This window comes from Danio rerio, chromosome 17 (assembly GCF_049306965.1).
Source record: "Danio rerio strain Tuebingen ecotype United States chromosome 17, GRCz12tu, whole genome shotgun sequence".
Lineage (NCBI taxonomy): Eukaryota > Metazoa > Chordata > Actinopteri > Cypriniformes > Danionidae > Danio > Danio rerio.
The window spans coordinates 15,036,571-15,057,917 of NC_133192.1; the positions used below are offsets into that span (position 1 = coordinate 15,036,571).

General features: G+C 33.9%; 1 long non-coding RNA gene across 1 annotated transcript; it reads right to left on the reverse strand.

Annotated features, from left to right (window-relative positions):
• Positions 1-8,037: 8,037 nt before the first annotated feature.
• Positions 8,038-11,067, reverse strand: LOC141378532 (uncharacterized). Its single transcript, XR_012393262.1, has 7 exons — positions 10,954-11,067; positions 10,742-10,849; positions 9,878-9,961; positions 9,703-9,757; positions 9,522-9,597; positions 9,271-9,447; positions 8,038-8,928 (listed from the first exon to the last, which is right to left on the reverse strand). It is a non-coding gene; the product is annotated as an uncharacterized lncRNA (long non-coding RNA).
• Between the last annotated feature and the right edge of the window lie 10,280 nt (positions 11,068-21,347).

Sequence of the window (21,347 nt, forward strand, 5' to 3'; positions counted from 1 at the left end):
ATCTCCAGCATAACATTCACATTTTAAGCATAATAAATTTGTTTAAATATAAATATACGTTCACCGGCCACTTTTTTAGGTACATACCGAGTTGGACCCACATTAGCTTTCAAAACTGCCTTAATCCTTCATGGCATAGATTCAACAAGGTACTAGAAATATTCCTCAAAGGTTTTGGTCAATATTGACATGATAGCATCACGCAGTTTCTGCAGATTTGTCGGCTGCACATCCATGATGCGAATCTCCCGTTCCACCACATCGCAATTGTGCTCTATTGGATTGAGATATCGGGACTGTGGAGGCCATTTGAGTACAGTGAACTCATAGTCATGTTCATGAAACCAGTCTGAGATGATTCACGCTTTATGACATGGTGCATTATCCTGCCGGAAGATGGGTACGCTGTGGTCATAAAAGAATAGACATGGTCAGCAACAATACTCGGGTAGGCTGTGGCATTGACACAAAGCTCAATTGGTACTGATAGGCCCAAAGTGTGCCAAGAAAAAATCCCCCACACCATTACACCACCACCACCAGCCTGAACCATTGATACAAGACAGGATGGATTCATGCTTTCATGTTGTTGACGCCAAATTCTAACCCTACCATCCAAATGTCACAGTAGAATTTGAGACTCATCAGACAACGCAACTGCGAATTTTAGCCTCTGTTTCCTGTTCTTAGCTGACAGTGGTGGCACCTGGTGTGATCTTCTGCTGCTGTAGCCCATCTGCCTCAAGGTTGGACGTGTTGTGCATTCAGAGATGCTCTTCTGCTTATCTCGGTTGTAACGAGTAGTTATTTGAGTTATGGTTGCCTTTCTAATCCCCCCTCCGCTCTTAAAAAATGTTATCCTGCACATACAGTGAGTAGTGTAGAAATCCTATGAACTGAAAGGCAGTTTAGAAAAGTCGCTGAGCTCCACGGATGGCCATGTTTGCATTTGGTTTTGATTACAGCAGTGTTTATCCCAGCTGTGTAGTATCTGAAATTAAATCACTCATGTCTGCTACACAGTTGAAACAAATTTTCCTCTCTCATTAAATGCTTCTGCTTGTGATAAAAGCACCTGAAGAGAAGTGTTGGCAAGCTAATGTTTGACGGTTTGTGTTCTGTCACCAAACAAAACTCAACAATGAGACCTCTATTCACTTTTGGAGAGGAGTGAAAATGAAGAATCCGACAGTTCATTTAATAGCCATCCATTTAAACAGAACACGGCGTGTATTGAATTCTAATGCCTTACTTTTACTCTAACCAGACAACGCTTTCTGTTTAAATGATAGATTCTTTTCAGGACCAAAATTAAATCCACAAAGGCGATTTAAAGAAAGAAAAATAAAAAAGAATCTACTACCTTCATAAAACGGTGAAATGCAAGACAACTTTCAATTTTCTGGAACAGTTTTAAGCAGCCATTGAAAATGACATGCAATCATAAACAAACAATGGTTGGCCTCAAAATGGATGTTATGTGCGGGGGAAAACCCTCAGGTGAGACACTGCAGGCAGACACACCTGTCAATTTAGATATTTTTGCCATTTTCATAGCGTTTTCCCCTCTTTTTAGTTTGACTTCATACACAGATAGATGTAGTAATGAGCAAACAAAGCATAAAGGCATAACATTTTATATGTTAGATTTAGTTTTCTGCATTTTTTTGTGTGGGTGCACGGTGGCGCAGTGGTTAGCGGTGTTGCCTCACAGCAAGAATGTCACTGGTTCGAGCCTCGGCTAGGTCAGTCGCCATTATGTGTGGACTTTGCATGTTCTCCCCGTGTTCACATGGGTTTCCTCCGGGTGCTCCGGTTTCCCCCACAAGGTACAGGTGAATTGGGTAAGCTAAATTGTCCGTAGTGTTTGTGTGTGATTGGGAGTGTATGCGTTTCCCAGTGACAGTTGCAGCTGGAAGGTCATCTCCTGCGTAAAACATGCTGGATAAGTTGGCGGTTCATTCCGCTGTGGCGACCCCAGATAAATAAAGTGACTAAGCTGAAAAGAAAATGAATGAATGATAGAATATGTTTTTTTTTTTGTGTTACGAACTTTTGTGCAAAACGAGTAACATTATTGATGGTAAGTCATTTACTGGACTAGCCATAAGGCAAAGTAGCATCAACTCACAATTGCTCTCAATTGCTTAGTTTTGTTAAATAAAATCAGCAAAAAATGTAAATGAAATATGAAAACTTATTGTCGGCTAAGTGCAACTGCTAGTTTTTGAAGTAACTTAAGTGTGCCTGATAACAGTGCCTGTGCCTCAATATGCATGCTTTCCACCCTGATTATTGAATATTAAAAACGTTGTATACCATTTCGATCACAAAGGTGGATATGCACATTGAGACGCAGGGATATTCATTTCAGAGGACTAAAACGGTGGCTCTATTGACCCATTTCTTACAATAATGTAAATATATATCACGATTTCGTATATGTATATATATATATATATATATATATATATATATATATATATATATATATATATATATATATATATGTATGTATATATATATATATATATATATATATATATATATATATATATATATATATRTGTGTGTGTGTGTGTATATAYACACACACACACACACACACACACACACACACATATATATATACATATATATATATATATATATATATATATATATATATATATATATATATATATATATATATATRTGTGTGTGTGTGTGTGTGTGTGTGTRTATATATATATATATATATATATATATATATATATATATATATATATATATATATATATATATATATATATATATATATATATATATATATATATATATATATATTCATTTCGTGGGGCGCACAAAGTACAGTGATAAAGCTCAAAAATGCATATTTGTAACACAAGCTGTAAATATTTAAAAAACACGACATAAAAAAGAGTTTGCGCGTCCACTAGCCCTTCGTTCTCCAAATTACAAAGGGCGTGAAGAACGAGAAGAACTGCAGTTTAAATCACCATGACTCAAGTGAACCGGTTCTTTAAATGAATCAATTTCACTCACGGTGATTCATTCACTGAATGGATGAACTAAATGGATCAATCAGATAGTGTTCTTACCGTCAACTTCCAACTCGCTTCCTGCACCCTCCTTGTTTTCACTGTCGTACAAACAGGTACTCAAACTACTGAAATGAAAGACAGAGAAGTGCTTGTAACAACGTAAGTCGAGAAAAAAAAACTTCGAATAGTTGTAAAGCATAAGGTTAACGTTAGAAACAGGATTAAGGTATACGTTAGATAAATAGCATGATGCTAGCATGATTCTGACATTATTTCGCTAAACAGCATGCTTTATTAGGTTGCTAACATGTTTTGAACATGAGCACAGGGCTATCATGTTGGATCAGGTTGCTAAATATCTTAACATGATTTGACACTTGATAAATAACGTTAGTACAATCTTAGCATATGGTTTATCAGGTTCATACTCGGATTGATTTCACGCAGCTAACATGTTTTATCATGTTGCTAGAATAATAAGATGATTTAACAGCAATGTTTATCACATTTCTAGCATGTTTTAGCTCACTAGTTAGGAATCTAAATCCCAAATGTTGAAGTTTAAGAGATATTTCACCCGTAAAATTATTTACTCCCCTGTTCAAACACTATTTGGGTTTCTTTCTTCTTTTGAACACAATAATATGTTTTGAAAAATGCTGGTTGACTAGGCATTCCGTAGTATTTTTTTTTCCTTTTATGGAAGTCGATGGGTCTCAGCAACCAGCATTAGTCAAAATATTTTATTTTTTAAAGTTCAGCAGAAGAAAGGAACTTAAAGGGGAGAATAATTGATTAGGTCATCTAACCCTTTAAATTTTATTTTAGTATGAAATTGCATGTCTCAATTTTATTTAAAGTAACTCTGTTTTCTCTATAAACAAAAGCCACTACCATTATTTGAGAGGGAGTGCTCGCTAATTCAAATACTTATCCAAAAACAAATCAAACACAAAACACACCAGTAAAGATAAGAAAGTAGGAATTAATAATGTAGAAATAAAATTATACTATTTATTTGAAAATTAAAGCAACCATTATTGACTAATGACAGCCTACATCTTAGGTCTTGTGTGTGTATATATATATATATATATATATATATATATATATATAGTTTTTTTTTTTTTTTTTTTTTTTTTTTTGTAGAATAGAAAGAAAGTTGCCTTTTTATTGTGTCAAAAAGCCGAAGTCGTATTACCAATATCTTAATCTGAGCTGTTTTACACACTTCAATTGATGCATGAACTATGCCTGTAAAGCATAATAATGAGGTAACAATTGGTAAAATGATGTTATTAAGGCCAATATTTGAATTAATGTGTTTCTTTGTCCTACAGGAAAGGACAAGCAAGGAGGAAGCTCATCACTCATTCATGTATGCCATATCTGTGAAGGGTGAGTACATTTTTCTTTCTTCCTTCATTAATTATTGAAGGTCTTCCTTAAGACAGGTGTCATTCGCCACTGCAGTAACCCAGTTTTGAATTTAGGTTCTTCCCTAAAAATATCAACCTGATTTTTGAATATATCAGTATTAATGGAACTTATAAATATGAATGATCTGTAATTCAGGATATTCTTTATCCTGCTAAGTGTATGAGTAGTGACCCTCAGTCAGTGTTGGGTGTGATTAGTTACAAAGCTACTATATTAAATGACTTTTCTGCTAAAAAAGTGAAGGGATTACTTTTAATTCCTAGGTAATTTAGTAACAGATATTTATATGTTACTTGCCTTAAATAGTGCACATAAGTGGTACAGTTCTTTCTGTATAAATTCAGCTAAGCAATGTAATCATTGTATTTATTGTTAATCAAATTTATTTTGCAATATGATAAAACTTTTCATCTAAAGAAGGTTGCAAGACAATTGCACATACATACTGTATAGTTATTCATTACTAGGGCCAGACAGAATCTGCAGATATTTTTGGTCACACTTTATTTTAGCGGTCCATTTGTTGATTTTAAGCAACGTTGCATCTACATGCCAACTAATTCTCAATAGATTATAAGTAGACTGTTAGGCTTGGGGTTAAGGTTAGTGTAAGTTGACATGTACTTGCAAAGTATAAAAAAATAGCTTTTTATATTTTATTTAATGGTTGCAATCCATATTCATCTAGATCCACTTATTTGGTGAACAAAGCAAGTCTATCATATAATATATCTTCTAAAAGACAGAAAATATTACTTTACAAACTGTATTGTAAATAAATCTAATAAACACTTTTTATATTAGTCAATGCTTTTGCTGAAATTAGTTTAAAAACTGAATACATTTACACACATTTAAACAATGAATTAAATAGACTCAATGATAGGCTAGAAATCTGTGGATCTCTGCGCATGCAGATTTTGTGTGTTAATGGGATATTCATAACCCAATTTTTGAACTAAAGAATGGTAAATTTGTACAGCAGTTGCACTTGTGTAAAAATGAAATTAAAACATATAATGTTCAAAAATTTTTTATTGTTATTATTTGACTTAAATTTACATAATTAAAAGAGTTCAATGTCTTTTGTCTATGCATTCATTGAGATTTATATGAGCAATTCCAGCGTTGCTCATGGATGTGACATTTGCAGTAAAAACTCAAAACATAAATTCACATAGAAAGCATATTTTAACATTACATTAAAAGTTTTGTTTATATTTTCCAGAACAACTCACCCCAGAGTTATGGGACCAGAAAAATTTATATCTGTAAACATGTTTTGTACTTTAAATGTGGAAAATAAACATACGTTGTGGATGTGACAAAAAAAGTCTGCAAGATTACAGTATACAGCATACTTTGTAGAATTTCTGTGATATGAACTGCACAACCCAAAGGAAACAATTCTAATCAAAAGGGTAAGAGTTGGCTCTTTATAGAACAAAACTTATTGGTTTTATTTTATTTCATATTTTCACATTTATAAGGAAAAAATTTAGTTATGGATGTGACACTTTTCCCTTATGAATGTGACAGCTGTGAAATTGCCAATTGTGTTATTTTGGCAAATTTAAAAGAATAGTTTGAAACACTGACGATACATTTCTGAGTATTTTTAAAGTACTATGAAATACTTGCTTACAGAAACTGTTTCTGTGTTTTTTGTGAAATTTGGTAAAAACTTATTTTTTTCATGGCAAGGTTGACATTTAAACGGAATTGCTCATATGCATTTTAAGTAGTATTGAGTCAAATAATAAAAATACTGTTATGACTGTAACGTTTAGCTCTAGGTTAAATGGGTAACATTTTGATGTGACTCAATGTGATGAGAGTTGGTGGCAAAATAACGAAATGCCAGCCAAATATGACAAAATAAGTGAATTTATTTACACAAGTGAAAAGATTTCAAACAGAAAAAATAAGATGTACAAGTTGAAGTATTTTACAAAAGAAAATAAATCAATGAATGTATGTTGTTAAGGGAAAGATGATTTAAATTAAAAGAAAGCAATATAACAAAAAAAACTGGCTGAAAATTATTATCTAAACTGCTAAATAGAACATAAACAAACAAACAAATAAAACATTTTCAGCATTTGCATGCCATATCTAGACTACACTTCTAACCAAAAATGTGTATAAAAACTTACAGCGAGTGACTCTCACTTATAGACTTGTATATAGATATAGGAGTTTTTTGCGTGTTGCAAGATGAAGGTCACCTGACTTCTAAACTCCTCAATTCCCAAGGGGAATTCAGACACTGATGATCAGAGATTGTGAAACAAGCTTTTACAAAAAGGTACCACCTTTGAAACACGAACAAAATCAAACTTTAAAGTCAAATCATCATAATATCAACAACACAAGCCAAAAACACACAAACAAAGCAGAACAAGAGAGTGAGCTTCCGTTCTAGCGTCCCTTTAAACCAAACTCGGTCCTGGAGGGCTGGTGTCCTGCATAGTTTAGCTTTAACTTCCTTCAACACACTTGCCTGGACATTTTAGTATACCTAGAAAGAGCTTGTTTAGCTGGTTCAGGTGTGGGGTTGGAACTAAAATAAGCAGGACACTGCCCCTCCTGGACCAAGTTTGGGCACCCCTGCTTTAAACTTTGAGCTTCCTTTCTGATTGGCAGCAAAGGTGATGATGCCACAGGGAGTAATGATGATGTAGGTCTCCATGGACGAATGGGAAAATGGAATGGAATTGGAATGGAACTGGAAAATGGAAAATGGAATTGGGGATCCTAAGAGATTTGACAGAGAGAGAGAGAGAGTGTGCACAAGCAAAACAACACCACTACATACATACAGTAGCGCCAAAACAATACATATTAACTAATTGAGTATTCAAACCCAGTTTTTAGAAAATTAATTTAACAATAATTTTGATTAGTAATTAAATACTTTTTTGAAGTATTTTGGTGTCCTCAGAAAATACCTTTGGTGTCTCAGAAAACCTCAGCCGTCTTTCAAAGCCTCTCTAGCAATAGAAACGTTTAAGAAGCTTGTAATGTAATGGCTGGCCTTTAGATGAAACACATCATTGATATCCAGTGTTGCTTCTCAATGCTGCAATGACATTTGACAGAGCACCTCTGTGATTAATGCTTCCAGAAGTGAGTCTCAGGAATATGTGAGTCCTAAAACGTTTATGTGCAAGATATAATAATAATAATAATAATAATAGCCATCTGTTTTTAAAAAGCATAATCTGTGGAAGGTTGTGAAGCAAAAAAAAAAAAAAAAAAAAAAAAAGGATTTTTCTCTACACTCTCAGAAAAAAAGATACAAAATTGTACCTTTTAGGGTACAAATGGCCCGTCACTGGGGTGGTACCCTTAAGGGTACAAATTTGTACCTCTATTTAAAGGTACAAAATTGTACCTTCTACATTTGTACCCTTTAAGGGACAATTTTGTACCCTAGACACTGAAGGTACAAAAATGTACCTTTTTATATTATATAGTATTTTCAGGGTACTGACCCAGGCATTTTGATCCTTTGGTGACTGCATGCACAAATAAATAAATAAAATATTTTGGTTCACAGATGTCCATTTTTATTTATTAATGTAGAAATATTTCATTACAACTCACAACTGAATGTGTTAAGAAATAAAATTACACAGCAAGTATAAAGCAGACATGTAAAACAGTAAAAAGAACAATTTAGATAAGAATAAAAACTAAATAATCTACACTTAATACAAAGACCACAAGAATACTGTTTAAGATGTATAAACACATTACACAGGCTACATCAAGTACTGCACTTTATAAAGTCCAAAGTATTTGTTTTAGTCAGAATACTCGGTCATAATAAATAATTTGTCATCAACATTTTCTCTGAATTTCAGAATGAAGGCAAACTTTCTCTATAAATTGTTTCAACAGTGCAGAAAACCAAAAACATCAGTAGCCTCTTCCTCAACATCAGTAGATTACTCCTCAAGTGGAGTTGTAATTTGTTGTAACACAATATGTGTTTATGCTTTTGATAAACATGACATGTAAAGCACTCATATCTGGAAAATGTTCTTTGATAGTCATTAGGACCACAAGTTATTTAAAAATTTGCTTTATGCATTAATGATAGCAGAGTGCTGGATTAACTTGATGATTGTGATTATCCCAAGAGCATGTAGAGAAACAAAAAACAAGGTTGATCACTCTGGTAGATCACTCTGGTAACTGGAGTAGATCGAGGCTTGTCACCGTCCACCGTTCATTCAAAACATTCCACTGTAGAAACATCAAGGTGTTCTTCTAATAAGATGGATATGTCAAAAATGTATATTCGTTTACATCATTAGCCCGGCCAATCGCAATCCCATCAACTCTGAAGACTGCCGTGACTCGTCTTGTTAACACAGTTGTCCAGTCAGTGGCCTCCTCCTGTACTTGAATTGTTGGATGTGGTGAAGACGGTTCACTGTAAGCGACAAAGCAATAATTACATTAATATCAGTCACTCTATCACTGATGAAGAGAAAATCAACATGCATAGAAAGTAAAATAATTAATATTCACTGATTAAAAAAAAAAAAAAAAGTATCACAGATTAAAAGACTAATATTAATTTCATTAATTCATTCGATTTTTTTTCAGCTTAGTCCCTTTATTTATCTGGGGTTGCCACAGTGGAATGAACCACCAACTTATCCAGCATATGTTTTATTCAGCAAATGCCCTTCTAGCTGCAACCCAGTATTACGAAACATCCAGACACACTTATTCACACACACATTTATACACTACAGACAAATAAGCTTACCAAATTCAGCTATAGCGCATGTCTTTGGACTTGTGGGGAAACCGGAGCACTTGGAGGAAACCCTCACGAACACTGGAAGAATATGCAAACTCCTCACACAAATGCCAACTGACCCAGCCGAGGCTCGAACCAGCGACCTTCTTGCTGTAAGGTGACAGCACTACCCACTGCGTCATCCTAATATAAAGAATATCAAGCATTATAAAATGCATTTATCACAGCATATACTAAACAGAAAACAACATACGCACCAGAGCACAACGAAATGTTGAAGTGTCTCGCTTAACAAGGCTGGCAACATGAGAAGAGCTGCTGTAAAATCAATTCCTGGAACATAAGATGTGGCAGTGGCATACAAACAAATATGAAGGAATCCATCCAAAGCTAGAATTTAATAATAATAATCAAGCGGAGAAAGTTTAGAAAGAGTACCTTAGAGTCAGGTCCATAGCATTCTTCAGTTGATCTCTCATCTTTCGATGAAAACCTAGAAAATAATTTTAAACATGTGGGTGTACATTTATTGTTGTTTGTAAGTAAAAACCTACAAATTTAAAATAGTATGTAAGCCATTAAAACCATGGTATAGATAATGAGACATACTTACATCTTGTAACTGAGCCATGCTTTCATATGACATGCCTTCATTTGTCTGATGCTGTTAGGCTGCAGTCTGTTGTTCAATCTTGTCCTGAAAGACAATTGGAAACTTCAAAAACTTCTGGAAAGCAATAAGATAAAGCAATAACTATTTATTTATTTTGGGATATTAATAAAATAGGTAAAATAGCTCAAGGTACCAGTTTCAGAACAGATGAGACAAATTATTACATTAAGGAACAAAGTATAACTTAAAACGTAGATTTATACAACATGGTATGTTAATAATTCTACATTAACATAAGTATAACGTTAAACGATAGTAAAGCACCAACAATTCTGGACATGAGAGTTTGTGGACACTCCTCAACATTAATGTAACTTAGACACTAAAACGAAGATATGTACAAGCATACACACGCCACGTTTGTAACTAGCCACGTTTACATAATCAGTCGATTTGCCGCTGACAAAATTGTGATTTTTCTTCACAAAATGGCGGTGTAACTTATATAACTGTCTAAAATTACATTTCAGCGGTCAACCGTGGCTAGAAAAATGGCCTCAGAATATAAAACATTATCGATAATTACAAATTTCCAGTATTAATAACAAAAGGTTTTATATCAAGGTATACGAAGCCAGCTCCGGGCCACACCGCACATTACTCACGGCCCGATTCCGGTGCACGGATACGGCAGCGTCGGCTCGCTTCTGCCGCCGCAACTGGCTCGAGTGTATTTTGCTATCTTGGTTGCGATTATATTCCGCCGCGGCAACACTTATTAATAAAGCAGTAACGTAACGTAAGATATAAGGCGCGAATACGTAACGTAGGCGATAAAGGGAACTAACAGCATATAGTACTCACCGTCTATAACGTTATGTCCCTCGGTGACTTCGATATCACATTGTATTAACTTCTTTAATAAGCAGCAGACATCTTAGCAAACTCCATCCTGCAGGCCTGCCCGGAGCACTTAAAGCGGGGGAAAGCCGAGACCCGAGAGTCAGACAAAATCAACAGAACACGGCTTCACATGTAAAAATGAGACTGAAAATACATCTTTAATACATTCTTACCTGAAAAGTGTGGACTCCAAAATAGACTTTTCTTTGAAAAGCGTGCGAAGTTCTGTGTAAACAGCCAGCATACTCGACGGACCGCCTCAGTAACAAACACTACTATAACGTCTCAACAAGCCAAATTCTTAAAGAGACAGCAACATCACCACCTGTATGAAGATGCTGTCACTCTGCATGGTTCTTATTCTACATCCTATAAACTATAAGGTCTTAAACAGTAAGCAAAGACCAGTATTTACGTTTTTTAATGATTAAAATTACATTCAATTATAAATTAATTTATTAACATTTTTGAGTAAAAATGTAATTTAAATACATGAAAAAATGTCATTATTAAAATATTTAATTCAATCAATTTATTTATTTATTATATTTTTAAATTATGTATTTTAGTATTAATTTTTAGGATTAATACATTTAAATTAGTGTTATATGGTGTCTTGATCTTATCATGAGCTGAGGGTACAATTTTGTTCCTATAGGGAAACAAAATATATAATTGTACCTTTAAAGGTGCCAAATTGGTCCTTTACGGTACAATTTTGTATCCAAATGTGCTATAAAAGGTACAAAAATGTACCTTTCAAACCTAAATCTGGACATTTGTACCTTTATAGGCAAGGCAAGGCAAGGCAAGTTTATTTATATAGCACATTTCATACACAGTGGCAATTCAAAGTGCTTTACATAAACAAGAATAAAAGAAACAAGTAAAAAAATAAATAAAAATAAAAACAAATAATAAAAATGCATAAAAACAAAACAAAACATAAAAACAGGTAAAATGTGATATAAAAGAATGAAGAAGAAGAGAAAAACATGATAGTGCAATCTGTCGGACGCAGCACAGTGCTCATTCAGTAAAGGCACAGCTAAACAGAAGTGTTTTCAGTCTTGATTTGAATGTGCCTAATGTTGGAGCACATCTGATCATTTCTGGAAGCTGATTCCAGCAGCGAGGGGCGTAGTGGCTAAAAGCCGATTCACCCTGCTTTGACTGAACTCTTGGAACTTCTAGTTTATATGATCCTAAAGATCTGAGTGATCTGTTAGGTTTGTATTGAGTGAGCATATCTGTGATGTATTTAGGTCCTAGGCCATTTAGTGATTTATAGACCAGTAATAATACTTTAAAATCTATTCTGAATGTAACTGGCAGCCAGTGTAAAGACCTGAGGACAGGTGTGATGTGCTCTGATTTTCTGGTTCTGGTTAGAATTCTGGCTGCAGCGTTCTGGATGAGCTGCAACTGTCTGACTGTCTTTTTAGGAAGGCCAGTGAGGAGTCCATTACAGTAATCCACCCTGCTGCTGATAAAAGCATGAACAAGTTTTTCTAAATCTTCACTAGAAACAAAGCATCTGATTCTTGCTATGTTTTTGAGATGATAGTATGCTGATTTACTGACTGCTTTGACATGACTGTTGAAACTCAGATCTGACTCCAGAGTCACACCAAGATTCTTGACCTTATTTTTTGTCGTTTGACCTTTAGTGTCAAGGTACGCATTTACCTTGAGAACCTCATCTTTGTTTCCAAACACAATAATTTCAGTTTTCTCTTTGTTTAACTGAAGAAAGTTTTGGCACATCCAATTGCTCATTTCATCAATGCATTGGCAGAGGGTGTCAATGGGGCTGTAGTCATTAGGCAGTAAGGCTAGGTAGATCTGAGTGTCATCAGCATAGCTGTGGTAGGAGATTTGGTTCTTTCTCATTATTTGGCTTAGAGGGAGCATGTAAAGGTTGAACAGGAGAGGTGCAAGAATCGAGCCTTGTGGGACTCCACACGTCATGGGTGTCCACCTCGACCTATGGTCACCTATACTGACATGGTAACCTCTACCTTCTAGGTAAGATCTAAACCATTTGAGGACCGTGCCAGATAGCCCGACCCAGTTTTCCAGCCTATCCAGAAGTATGCTGTGATCGACAGTGTCAAATGCAGCACTGAGATCCAACAATACCAGCACTGTTATTTTACCTGAATCTGTATTTAGGCGTATATCATTGATTATCTTTATAAGAGCGCTCTCTGTACTGTGATGTGCTCTGAACCCCGATTGAAAATTGTCTAAACACCCCCTGAAGTTTAAGAACTTGTTAACCTGGTTAAAAACAACTTTTTCAATGATTTTGCCAATGAAAGGGAGATTTGAGATTGGCCTGTAATTGCTCAATAGGGTGTTATCCAGGTTGCTCTTCTTCAAGAGGGGTTTAACAACTGCAGTTTTAAGTGAGGTTGGAAAAACCCCTGATAGAAGTGAAGCATTTACCACTTTAAGAAGATCCATTTCTAAACATGTAAACACCGTTTTGAAGAATGATGTGGGGAGCGTGTCAAGACTGCAGGTTGATGTTTTCATAACTTGCACAGTCTCTTCTAAGATTTTGCTGTTAATTGCCATGAAATCAGACATAGTGTCTGATTTCTTAAGTTGTGGTTGAGCTTGTTTGATATCGACACAACTTGGTTGATTGGATGAGCTGATTGCCTTTCTGATATTATAAATCTTATCAGTGAAGAAATGAGCAAACTCATTACATTTGCTTTCAGAGAGGAGCTCACTGGGAATCTGACTGGGGGGGTTTGTGAGTCTCTCTATCGTTGCAAAGAGTGTACGAGCATTATTTAAGTTGCTGTTTATAAGGCTTGAAAAGAAAGTCTGTCTAGCAGTGTTTAGTTCCATATTAAAGGCATGAAGACTGTCTTTATAGATGTTATAATGGACTACTAGTTTCGTTTTTCTCCACATACGCTCAGCTTTTCTGCACTGTCTTTTCATCATTTGTACTTTCGGTGACCTTGTCCAAGATCCCTTTTGCCTGCCAGTCATCTTCTTGACTTTAACAGGAGCGATGTCATTTATGACATTCTCAATTTTCGAATTGAATAAATCAAGGAGAGAATCAACAGAATCTGCAGATATACTTGGTGCTAGTGATATGGCCTTCATAAACTGCTCACTAGTGTTCTCATTTATGCATCTCTTTCTGACAGAGACTGATCTGTCTTTAATAGCTGGAGTGATCAATATATCAAAAAAGATACAGAAATGATCAGATAGTGCCACATCCTTAACAACAGTTGATGAAATGTGTAAACCCTTAGTTATAAGTAGATCAAGAGTGTGTCCACGATTGTGTGTGGGTCCTTGAACATGCTGAGTCAGATCAAAAGTGTTAAAAACAGTCATCAGTTCTTTTACAGCATTGATTTCTGGATTATCAATGTGAATATTAAAATCCCCAGCAATACTAAAATAATCAAATTCAGAGGTTACTATTGATAACAGCTCTGTAAAATCCTCAATAAAAGCTGGAGAATATTTTGGAGGTCTGTAGATAATGATTAGTAAGATGCGTGGAGCACCTTTTAGTGCTATACTCAGATATTCAAAAGACAGATAGTCACCAAATGACACTTGTTTACATTCATAGTCATCTTTAAACAGGGCAACGATGCCTCCACCTCTCCTATTAGCTCTGCAAACACTCAAAAAGTCAAAGTTTAAAGGAGCTGCTTCATTTAGAACTGCTGCGCTACAACTGTCATCTAGCCAAGTTTCAGTTAAAAGCATAAAATCAAGGCAATTTGTGTTGATAAAATCATTGACTAAAAGAGACTTATTGTTGAGCGATCTGATGTTTAAAAGCGCTAACTTAACAGTTTTAGCTGTTTTTTCTATAGTAGTCTCAGATCTACATTTAATAGACACCAGATTTGAATGATTTGCTATACGGCCTGATGAAGTCTTTGGTTTTCTGTCACTTAACACAACACATATCTGCTTAGAGAAAGCTACAGACACACTGGGTTCCTGCTTGTTCTGAAAACATTTGATAAAGACACTGTTATCTAAGCAGGTCCCCGACACACATCACAGAGAGCTCTTGTGTTCACCAGCTGAAGATGGGGCGTTGTTGTTTGGGCCCTGGCGGTGTGATCGGAGGGCTCTTCCAGGTGGGCTCATAGGTGGTTGTGGAGCAGGCCGCTTTTTGGTTGGTAACTGCCCATTTGAGTACAAAATTGTACCCTAAGGACCAATATGGGACCTTTAAAGGTACAATTTTATATTTTGTTCCCTCTAGGAATAAAATTGTACCCTCATTGTACCTTTTTTTCTGAGAGTGTATGGACACTTAAATTCTCCATGTGTTTAATTTGTTGTTTCACATAATAACATTGATCTGCGATACATAATCTTGTTTGTGCATTTAGGCATAATCCATCACATTCAGTCAGAAAATACAGTCAGTGTTGAGATGATTTATTAAGGACACTAATAAAACAATGATCATCACTCAGAATTTGTCATTCTGTCTTGTGCAGAGCTGTGGTTTATGATAAATGGTAACAGCAGCTTTTTTGAGTTTAAATAGTTTTTAAAAAATCGCTTTTTGTTGGTTTAGACATTTTGAATGCCTATCAGTGCCAGCACATTGTGACTGCGTGTTTGTGTGTGCGTGTGTGTGATGAGAATGGTCAGCGGTCAGTGATTGGCACATATACAGAAATACAGTCTTGCCAGCTGGCACTTTACATGAATATGATAGAAAATGGGAACCTGCCACTCTTGACAATTAGTGAAGCATTTTGAAATTCACTGCAAATGCATCCATTTTGATGCATTGTCCATTTTTCTGTAAAATTATCAGAGAAAGCCTACGCTTAGCCTTCAGGGAATGTTGAATTTTTCATTATCCATCTCACAAGGTCAAACTACTGTATTATTATTATATATTTTTTATCCACTTTCTTCTTTTCTTCACATTTTGTGAGGTTTGCATTTTTCCATTTGTCTTTTTAACAATTTAAATCCATTATTTGTAATTTGTAAAGTATTTCAGCCAGAAGATACTTAATATTAACTTAATATTAAATAAAATGGATATTTGTATTAATTTAAAATGTTTTAAATGAAGTATTGAGTGTATCGTTCATTTATTAAAACTGTTTTGTTTTGGCAGCTACTGTAAAAAGTAACATAATAATTTAGAATACTGTAGTATGGTATATTTTTTGTATCCTTTTTTAACATTGTTACAGCTGAGAAGGTCAAGACCAGAATGATTATTTCAAGGGTTAACAGATGTCATATTTAACAGCCCATAAACGACCAACCAACCTTTATAAAATGTTTTTATTGTCCATTTCAGTCGATCAGTGAGTTGTGAAGTGTGTTCTCTATTTAACGAGATCTGCAACAATACTTTTTTCATTTCTGCTTTTTTTCCCCAAAAGGTAGTTTAAAATTGTATATTTTTGTATAATTGTATAAGTAAAGTTTTTAATTAATAAGTTATTTATTTTCAGAGATTGGGCAAGCTAAACATCTATTTTAAGGACAAATTAGGGCTGCTAAATATAAATTATTTCAGCATCAATATCTCAATGTGCGTACCCGCAATAGTCACATCACAAGTAATGCAATGTTAAGTTGGCATGGGCCGGTATGAGATTCTGATGGTATGATAACCTTAGATAAAAATATCACGGTTGCACAGTATCACGATATAGAGATTAGTGCTCTAAAATATATTCCTTTTAAATGTCTGGGTAAAAAACAAAACCTTTTGTAAACAAAATATATTATAATTTGAGAAACAGTTCAAATATTTTGGAGCCGTAAACATGTCAGGCTAAATCATTTAAATGAATTATTGACTTCTGGCTTCATTTGTCAACATAGATTTTTTTATTTATTTATTAATTTTTTTATTTTTTTACAAAAATTAAAACGGAAACTGTGGAGATCTTTTCTGCTGGAGATAATGTTGTCCTGAAAAAAAAAAAACAACAACAAAAAAATGTAAAAAAATAAAATAAAAAAAATCTCACTCACACCATAGGAACAGTATACTGTAGCAGAAAATTTAGACATTTTAAAAAAAAAAGTTAAAACCTTGACTTTTCCAAAAGTGCTTTATACCTTGAACACAGTTATTGTCCCATGCCTAATGTTAAGTCTGATTTATAGTTGAATGGAAGCCACAGAATTGTATTTAATTACTGTATTTATATGGAATATATATACGATTTATGCAAAATGTTTTTCTTAGAAATTTGTCTTGTTTTTAGTTCAAACATGCAATTTTCAAAGCAAAGACAATAAAATTTTCAATTTAATTCATCTTTATTTCTATAGCGCTTTACATTGTGGGCCAGCCTGATCGCCCACCAGTTACCTACTCATACCTGCAGTTCTTTACGATGGATGTCCAGCTAAAATTATTTTTGATGGTCACACTATTTGAAGGGTCAGAACAAATTGTATCAGTGGCCAAGTTCGGTCCATGGGCCGCTAATTGAATAGCCCTGCTTTAGAGGATTTGAATTTCAAATGCATTTGTCTTTTATGTGTATGCTAAGACAAGATTATTTGACTTACCCCACTGGCTGATAATTTTGCTTGTTTTAAGGAAAACCTAAAACTTAAAAGTTTTTAAATATTTGGACTAGAAACGAGACAAAGTAAGAAAAGTATTTCTTGCATTGTGATTATTATTATTTTTTTTTACCTGAACACTGTTTTGACTCCCCAGAACTGTCTTCGTATTGCAATACACATTAAAGAAAAATAAATTATCGCAAAATCAGATTTTTCCAATATCATGCAGCCCTAGTATATATGCATTTTAATTTGTTTATTCATTTTAAACTGTTCATATATCACATTCAAATGAGATTTTGTAACATATCCAATACAGATCTCATTTCAATGTCATCATGGGTCACCTATTTGTGAAAGATATGTGCTGTAAAAGCACAATGTGATATGACCACCATGTCAGTGTGCCCTGAAACTGTTGTCTAACAGTTTAGCTCGTTTCAGTCTAGAATCAATTAAAATCTGAATAGAATCTCCACTCTTGATTCTAACAATCCCATGTGCTGCTTTTGTTGAGATATTCAATTTAAACAGAGGAAGCCAAAAGCCTTGAACACCCACTCTCAAACACCTACTAACGGACTCGCTTTACAACACACTCATTATACAATGTCCAATTATTCTTTTATTCACTGTTTCAAAAAAGCACTAGTTCAGCTACACACACACACACAAAAGAGCTGCCAGTGCCTAATTATAGGTGACCGCAGCTCAGTTGTCCTATAACCAGCTTTTTGCTTAGCAGCACAGGTTGTTGATAGAAATTATTAGCTTCTTGTCATTGATCTGATGGACTGCAGCATCTAGTATTAATAACACTGAGTTGGGGCTAAGTGCTGGGCGCATCACTTTCTGTATCCTGTGTTTTGCACAAGTGAATTGGTTTTATTTCTTCCTGTAAATCTTGAGAGCATTGAAAATAAGTGGTTCTAAATATGTCTTACTCTACATTTCTCTCATGATTATGATATGGAGACAAAAGACATCTCTGAAGTAGGACAAGTTCAAATGTCACCGCATACATGTATTACCAGGTTTACACAAATAAGCAGTTCATTTATTATAGTCTTTTATTCTGATTATCACTTGATTGTCACTAAGCAACATGGCAGACTAATATAGAACAGATATAGAACATCTAATTAGAAAGCAAGTCTGAAACTGCAGCATCATTTTTATAATGTGCAACATGGAACAGAACAAAAACTGTAAATGTTTGTGATTATATATTAAATATATTACATATTAAAATAACTATATATTAAAAGTGCTATTATTTGTACCATTAATACATATAGGTTGCATCCTAAATGAAACACTGTGCACATTTACATTCAAATAAGTGGTGTATGAGTGTGTCTAAATGGAACACTAACATTTATTTTCACTAAACAGATATTCAAACTATTTTCCAGTTGATGTTTAACAGTTGCCAAATATGTGAAATAAATGACTAAACTACCAAATAATACCTATCCTGGGTACAATCGCATTCACCATTGGGAGGGTATATGGGGAATAATTGCTTGCGTTGGAGATTTTTGCTTGCACAATCCAAAATAATTAAAGTAATCCAACCTCAGTGGTCGATAGCTCATCTCCTTCCACTATCTTAGCGAATCTGCAACTGTTGAGTGCATAAAGAGTTCAACATTATTTTGAAAACCAAAACAAATCCTTAGAAGCTACTGTGAATTTTCTTATACTTGCTGGGATTTTTTTTAAAATTTAGATTAATTGATAATAAAAAATGTTGGTAACTCTTTATAATAACTACACACTATGAGCCATTTATTAAGCATTAGCAAATAGGGAATTCATTATCTGTTAAGCATCAACTCTACATTAATAAACATTAGTAAGCAGTTTATAACTGCTGCTATAAATGCTCTAGACGTATACCCACATTTATAATGTGCTTATTAATTGTACTTTCATACTTTGTTAATGATTTATTTTTCATTACTAAATTCAGTATTGCGTTATTTACAAAGCAGTTATTAAAGCATAGATGGTTGTTTTTTAAGATCATTCAGAATGAGTTAGTAATTGATTAATAAACTATTGAAATCAATGTTTATATATATTATTATTCAGGCATATATTAATAGTTACTATGGATGTTAATTATTGCTGAACTAACTCAACTTTATGCAGTTTTGTGACCTAATCTAAAGTGATGACTATTTATGCTTTATATTTCCCTTTATATATATATATATATATATATATATATATATATATATATATATATATTTTTTTTTTTTTTTTTTAAGTGAATGCATGAGTTATACTGTTTAATCTACAAAATTTTATTGAATAGTGATAGTGCGATTTGAGATGCAGTTAACAGCATACCATTATGTACACCAGCTCTGAGCTTTTTAAGATACACATATCTTACATTATTTGTATTGTTTTTTTTAAAATCAGTATTATAAAATGTTACTCAAAGCAAATTTGCTCAATTTATAAGTTTAAATCTAACTGTTTTTTAATCAAAGACATGATAAGGTTATTTATAAATCATTAAAAGTATTGGACACTCTATACCAGAGGTGCCCAAAGTAGGGCCACAGCAAATTTGGTTTGAGTTTTTTATTTTTAATAAATTTGCAACAATTTCAAAACATCTTTTTTTCACATTGCCATTATGAGGTTTTGTGTGTAAAATTTTGAGGAAATAAATGAATTTAATAAATTTTGGAATAAGACTGTAACAAAAAAAAAAGTAAAAAAAAAAAGTGAAGCACTATAAATACTTTCTGGATGCACTGTATATAGTGAAAAGAGAGGGTGAATAATGGGGAGTTGGTTGAGCGAATAGCTTTTAACAGAGATCGTCGTTTCAAATTTAATGGAAGCTTTGGTTTCTTTGTTTAATTGTGGAGCTACAAAAAAGTTGATGTTTCAATTAAATGTTGCAAATAAATCAGACTTTGAAAATATAAATCCTGTCAGTTGGCAGACAGAGAACAACGCAAAAGACATCTGTGAGCAAATCAAGGCAAAGGCAGGAGCAGCTCGACTAGTGTATTAGGCATTGAACTTCAATGTGATATAAATGAGATTATGTTTTTACTATAATAAGTTTATTATAAATGGTCAAAAAAAGATGCTGCATCATTAATTAATATTTTTTAAAACAGCATTATTTTTAATTATTACCCATGGCATATTTAATTTAATACAATTGGGTATGTTTTACTTCGGTACACAGCTCTCAATCAAGTTTGATTTTTGTCCCTTTATAAGAAAAAGTTTGGGAACCCCTGCTCGAGACACACTCGTGGACACTTAAAGAAAATACTTAATGTTGTCAGTATTGCAGTGGCAACCTATCTGTCAAACATATACTTTTGCAATGACCTATTTTTGATATTATAAGACAATTATTTTTATTTGGATAGACTTTAAAGGAATTATTTTTTTTTTTAATGTAAAGCCTTAAAAATGGTTGTAGATTGTAGATTATTATTTTTTTTATCAATGTAAGTCAGTTTAAGATTGGCATCTTATTTTGTGTATTTATTTTGGTTGATGTCTTTTTATTTCTCATTACTGTTATAGAAAAGAAATTGTTTTAAAATGTTTTTTTTTTTTAATGCTATGAAATAGCATGTGAAGCTAATATGACCAAAACCAAATACATATTCCCAGTCAAACTCTTTGCACAGACTTGGGTTAAGATGATACAGGGTACACCTACGAATTACATCACACACACACACACATCGCTGTTTCAATTTCAGCTGAGGGATAAACCCTACCAAATTAAGTTGGCTTCATATTTTAAAGTCTCTAACTCCCATACAGAGCGTGACAAATACCGCTGGGCTGGGGATGTCCCCCGAGGAATGGGCTGTAAAATAGACCACTCTAATATTCATTCCAGCTCATCTTCTCTTCCAACACAGACGCTATTAAAATGCAAACAGTTTAAACACTTTGCCGCCTACCATTAAAACAAAATGATATGCACGGAATTAAGTGGCCGGCT